Consider the following 6,624-nt stretch of genomic DNA (forward strand, 5'->3'; position numbering starts at 1 on the left):
GTGTCAGTCGAAGGACTGCTTAAGAAGGCACAGCAAAGCAGTTCGGAGCAGGTGCATGGTTCAAGCAACCTCCCTGCCTTTCCTTCTTCCCTTCTCTCTCTCTCTCTCTGAACAAAAGAAAGGTTGCTGTCATCCCCTACATACAGGGGTTCTCCCATAGGTTAAGGAAGATTGCTGGAAGGAGCGGCATCAACGTTGTATTTTCGGCGCCTAATAACTTCGTCAGCCTGTGTAAAAACACAAGGCGAGAAAGAATCGCACGTGCCGCATGCGAAAAAGAACATAAAAACAAATTTATTGATTGCATCGCGGGTGTGGTATACTGCATTCCACTCACGTGTGGACGATCCTACATTGGTTAAACAAGCAGTTGCATAAATGACTGGCTACGAGAGCACAATAAGAAAGTAAACAACTTGGACGATGACGGCTTTCTTACCATCCATTGTTAGAGATGCAAATGCAACCATAGATTTAAAGAAACAGGCATCATGAGTCGAAGCAGGTGTGAGATAACGCGCTTTATAATAGAAGCTGGACACATGTCAACATTCGGCGACTCATGCGTCAGTAAACCTTCCATTTCATTATCCTCAAAAGAGCTTAATTTTCTTTGTTCGCGCTGAACGTGTACATGTCTGTGAATATGTGAGTCCAGAAACTGCATACGTGTGGTTCCCAGGTTATATTTTGGTCATTTTGTACCGAAATTTTTCACGTGCTGTATGACGGTTCGAGAGTGTATACATATTGACGAGAACGGGAAATAAATCTGTTGTTGAAGGTTAGCGCTGCGTGTGTCAGATGTGGCTTTCTGTTGTCATTGTTGGGCTTGCATTACAACAAAATAAGATATGCCGTACCAAGAAGCCCCTATAGCTATCCTCATCGTACTTACTGCAGCCACCCTTGATTTTTGAATTAGACAAAAATATAAAAGCACAAAACGGAAAATGTAAAAGTAGAGAAACCTAGTAGCTGCCAATCGTAAGTTTCGTAATAATGTGACTTCCTCTCAGTGTAGTGATACAAGTGGCACTGGCACACAACATTTGAGCAGTTAAACCTACGATACCTTTGGCATTCGTCGGCGTGTCATACCTCACGTTTGCGACACTGGTGAATGCCACAGGCAACGTATGTTTGATGCACACATTGGTTGTCTTACAACTCATGAGTATTGCATTTCTCAAAGATAAAAATTTAGAGCAGCGCTTTGAGTTGCAAATATATTTTCTAATTTTCAAAATTTTAGTGTTATTGCAAGAGTAACGGCGAAAATCGCGTTTATATGATTTTACACACTTGATGTCCACGTACACCCTTCTGACGACATAGCACCGGTATATGGTGGCGGGAGGAATTTATTGCAGAAGTAAATGTTGGCGAAGACCAACGATCAAGCCCATCTCCAGTATTGACTTTAAGTGTTTGAGGGAACAGTTCTTCTTCGTGTGTTATCTGAACTTCTTGCCCACTTCATGCTTCGCTGCACCGTTGTGATTGTGACCTTTGACATCTGCGTGCTAAATGGCTGCGGCCTGCGCACTTGTTATATTTCTTACACAGAGCGGATAGTTTCCACTCGTATATTTTTCGCAGCCGCATCTAAAGCAAGTGCTGGCTTTTGATTTCACTGCATCTATTCCAGTAAGCATGTGTCCTGCATTTTATTCAAACGTTCCTTGTTTACTTGCGCGGCTCACTTCAACTGTTTTGGTGTGAGACAGATTTTCCAGTACAAGCCTCTTCTGAAGAAATGTGTCATTGACTCTTGAAATAATTCTGCAGCAGCAGCATTCGGTACTCGAGTGCGGCAAACTCGCGTTGGCGTGGAAGCGCCCCAAGCTCTGTGAGCCAATCGTTGAAGGACTAACCCTCTCACTCATTCTTAGAACCAAAGCGAAACTCGTTGAAAGTCAGTTGGGTTATTGGCTTGAAATGAGCCTCAAACTTTTCAATGAGAATCTTCATGCCGTGCTTGTCGCAATTCCCAAAGGTGAAAGTGTAGAATGATCGCCTAAATTTCTTCACCAATTGTCACTGGGAACGTTGCCATTTGAACCTCCTTTAGTTTTTCTTTCAGCTTCGTTGCCGCTGCATACTGGTCGAAGTCATGCTTCCAGACGGTCCAGCTGTGAAAAACGTCTCCTGTTGAGTCCAGCGGTTCCGGCGGTGATTTTTTGCCGATGCCATGCTTGTCAAGCTTTCCCGGTGGTCCCTGTTGACGAGTTTTTAACGAGGGAGGCTACGCTGTCCATACTAACGATGATGCTCAACTGTGTTTCCCACTTCTGACATCATGTAACAAGCAGGCATGATGTAACGAGGAATAATTAGAGTGCAAAGTGCTCTAGTATTTATACCTCACTCTCGTGGAGCACTTTAGGGCTGAGACATGCGCAGTTGTTGCCTTGTGTGCACGTACAGATGACTACGCCTTGTGCCATAGTTCTTGCAAGGTGTTCTGTACGCCCATGTTGAGAAGTGCCGTAGTCGATGCCATGCACGGGAATCCCGGGACAATTTTGATGGCTTTGCACATTATAATGTCAAGTTTTCTTCTTCTGTATTCCTCAGTGCGACGTAGGGCCTGCCGTATGTTATTCCGCTGGTGAGGAGTGCTTGAATCACGTGTAGCGTGTCTCGTTCTTTAAGGGCGCTTCTATGCTTTGCAACTTTCCTAACCAGAAGCGTGAGCTGTGACAGCGTTCTCTGCAGCCGCCGGAGTATGCTTGCCCCGGACCCGTCTCTGTGGATCTGTAGACCTTAAATTCGTACGGTTTCCGCTTTTCTGATGGGCATTGCATTGAGAGCATGGCCACATTTTTTATAATCGTGTTTACCGCCGCAGCAAGCGTCTCATAGATTTGCTTTCAGCTGGAATCAGTTCTGCGGAGACATGCCTTGCTTGGAGAGAATGGTAGCTGCTCGTAGCAATTGCCCACGTGAATGAATCGGCCATGTCGTTGATGTCCCCGATCGTCGGCGAGCGGCATGCTGCGAAAATTGCTGAGAGGCATTCGCGATGACGCATGAAAAATGTTCCCCCTCGGCTGTTTTCTCCCAGCTGTGGCATGCCGGGAACATTTTTCCCCGCTTGTGTGGACGTGCCTTTAGATATAACCATGATTTGTTTATTCCGAATGACCACAATTCTGCAGGGGAAGTACTGCACGTGATCATTTCGTGACAGCTATTTCCAGTCTGGAAATGTAATTTTGCAGTTTTTCTTTAATATAAACGTTCTGGTCAACGCAATTTGCGACACCAGTATAAATAGAGCGAAGGCAGCCGTCATCACTGATTGCTATGGTAAGCTGCACAAGATTCATGCAACATTTCAAAAAGCACTGAAGCTTCTTAATCACATTATGCGAACTCTTCGAGCTCAGGCGCAACGTCCACTGACTACTCATAAGTGGAGGCTAAAATTATGCAGTTTGACTATATTCAGCCTATCCTTTGTTTTGTGAGTGCAATCTAAGCGTATGTTTTGAAGAACAATATGATTGTTCGCAGAAGTAGAATTATACTATGTAAACAATTCTTTTTTTATCTTTTTCTTTACGCCAAAGCAATATTATTTACGTCAAGTTCGGCATTTCGAGACCCTTATCTTTACTGCGAAATTAAAATACCTTGACTCGCTGTACTTGCCAGATGTTATTATTTTCTGTGCGAAAGGCGTGTGATAGTGCTTCTACAACTTCAGCAATATGCGTCAGCACTATGTTAAGGAAAAGATCAGATCTTATTCACTCTTGAATATAGTTTAACAATATGTGATTGCATTGTTAATCTTTATGTAACGATAATAAGTGGCAACGTTTTCTACACGTGTGGACCGCTTTAAGCGCTGTATTTGCTTAACGAGGTCAGTTGCAAGCCTCATAGAATACATGTTTGACAGGAGTGGCGATATCCTTTGTATGCTTTTTGCAAATAAAGCTTATTTGCTTCTATGGTCGTGAAGGAGCCAATGCACATATTTTACTATGTGGATGTTGCTCTTTGAGCTTTGTTTCTAGCTCTGGACAGCGTAATACGTGGTGCAGTCTACAAGAACATCCAAGGAGTTGGCGATACGCCTGTTTTTCACTGAAAGAACTAATGCAACAAAATTCATGAATTGACACTGTTTCGTAGGTGGGCGTGCACTCTGTACTTGGCGGCGTTTTTTTTTAGTGTCGAGAGGTCTTCTCCTTTTAGTCATGAAGCTTTCAGAGAGTAGATCACCCCAGCGAGTCGCCACACAGTTCAGGAAATACAGCCACGAAGAGGCAGCATTGATATCGGTGTTGGCGGCTACGAACATTCGAGCAGAATATAGAGGCATATCTTCATTAGGAGTGCCACAAAATGGAGTCAGCACAAACTCTCCGCAGGTAGAAATAATAACTGCGTGGTGAGATGAGAGCACGTCAGATTCCAGAATGACGGCATGAGCACAGCGGGGAAGAACGACAAGCTCAATCTGGTATAGACTGTCTTGTATGACGACATGGACGGTACACGTTCATAAAGGAAAATTGGCTGAGCACTTGCTGTGCGGAGCGAAATGGCAGAAAACAGCGTCGCGACTTTTTGGAGCGTACAACCAAGCTGGTCTGCAATCACGGACACTGCAGAATTGGTATCGGCAAGCGAATGAGCGGCGACACCTTGGGCATAAAGTTCATGGACGCTTGCGCGAAATAAACAAGGCCTTGAGCAGTCCGATGAGATGTCAGTCCTTGCCTCCAGAACGGCGCCTTTTTAGTTTTCTTCAACAGCTGGATGGCGGCGGATAATGGAAGGCAGTAAACGTCGGCAGTGAGATGGAGACCGACGAGTGTTGAAGATTATGGGAAGAGGGGAAGAGGAAGCGAAGTGCGGAACTGGTGAAGCATAGCGGGAGAGGGAGTCAGGAGCATTCCCTAGCGGTTTCGCGGTATCGCGAGGGTATCAGTCCGGCTGGTGGCCGAACCATGAAACGTGTCCAGCAAAGCCATGGGCGAAGCAAATGGGCCTGTTGCCTTGGATACGCCACAGATTGTGAGCAGGGGGCTCAGGTTGGGGTGTACAATGCTGAGCCAAGCGTAGGGGTTGCAGAGGCGCGCAGAAGCCGCTTCGGTGCGTGCAGTTCACACCTGCAGAAGGCGAAGTGTAGAATCCACTTGTGGGTGTGTAGTGCGCAACTGCAGGCGGAGGTCTTGGACTGGTGAAGACGGCAGCGTACGTGACAAGAAGCGGTTCTTGAGGTGGCTGATTAGCGAGAAGTAGTGCGTCGCTGATTTGTTCATGTATGGCCCATCGTAGTTCCAGAGACAGAGGACTGAGACGACAGGGGTAATAGGCAGAAGTGACATCTGGCGCGCGACTTCCTCTTGAACGAATTGTTTGACTTGGCCGAGGAACGAGGAGTGGGTGGAACTGTCGGTTAGGGCCGAAATAGTGTCGTCCGGTGCGACAGCTGGGCGCGTAGTAAGGCTTTGCACGTGGAGCTCATCATAGCTCTCACACAGCGTAACGACGTCGTCAACCTTGTGAGGATTTTTAGCGAGGGGATTTGGAAGGCCTAATACTCCATGCCTTTAATGACATTCTTTAGCTTTTCAGCTTCGAGCGTAGTGGCATTATTGCACTGCTAAAGTCACCTACATCTTCCATGTAGCTGGTGAAGTTTTCACCCCTTTGCTCAGCGCGACGGCGCAAGCGTTCTGCGCGAAGCTAACGCAAAGCAGGGCAACCGAAGACTTATTTGAAACAATTCCTAAATTCCGTCCAGGGGTAAAAAGGGGATTCATGATTCCAGAACTAGAGATTATCGACTCTCGAAACTTAGAAGATGACATTAGTTAGTTTAGCTGTGCCATTCCATTCGTTATGAGTACTTACGCCGTCTTATGAAGAGAGCCAATCTTCCACATCTTAATCGTCGGTGCAGTTGAAGACAGGAGGATTTCGTTTGCATAGAGCACCAGAACACACGATGGGCGATGCCTGGGGTGGGTCGGGCGGCCCGGCGTCCATAGGCATGGCAGAAACGGAAGGAAATGTGCAGCTGTAGAGTTGCAGGTCGTCATAGCGCCCAGTACCTCCACCAAATTGTCGAAAGGTGTTCTGGTTTATTTAATGCAGCTCTTAGAGAGTAGATGACCGTAGGGATAGGTCGCACAGCTCAGGCGACACATGCACAAGGCTTTGACCAAACTCATCATTGTTATCTTTCTCGAAGCAGTTTATAGTGCTCGTTCTGCTCCAGTACATTAATATTGAGATTGAAATTGATTTATTCAGAATAGGTTACTGGTTATGAGGACCAATTATTTACAGAAGGACGTCCCACAGTCTATGGCTGTCTCGGGGCCTCCTGTTATTTATAAATATGCTTTTTCTAAAGCAACGAAGAGCACCGATTATCATTTTTATGTTGCGCTTTCGGCGATGCACTTGACAATAATCTGAAAATTTTGTGAAAAAAAGATATGCGCTTGGACACGGGCGTCCACCTACGTAGTTCTTCAATGCACTACTTGAAAACCGAAAGCATGAATCAAGAATCAAAACAGCGTCAATTCATGAATTTTGTTGCATTAGTTCTTTCAGTGAAAAACAGGCGTATCGCCAACTCCTTGGATG

This window comes from Dermacentor variabilis, chromosome 3, assembly GCF_050947875.1.
Source record: "Dermacentor variabilis isolate Ectoservices chromosome 3, ASM5094787v1, whole genome shotgun sequence".
In the NCBI taxonomy this organism is placed as follows: Eukaryota; Metazoa; Arthropoda; class Arachnida; order Ixodida; family Ixodidae; genus Dermacentor; species Dermacentor variabilis.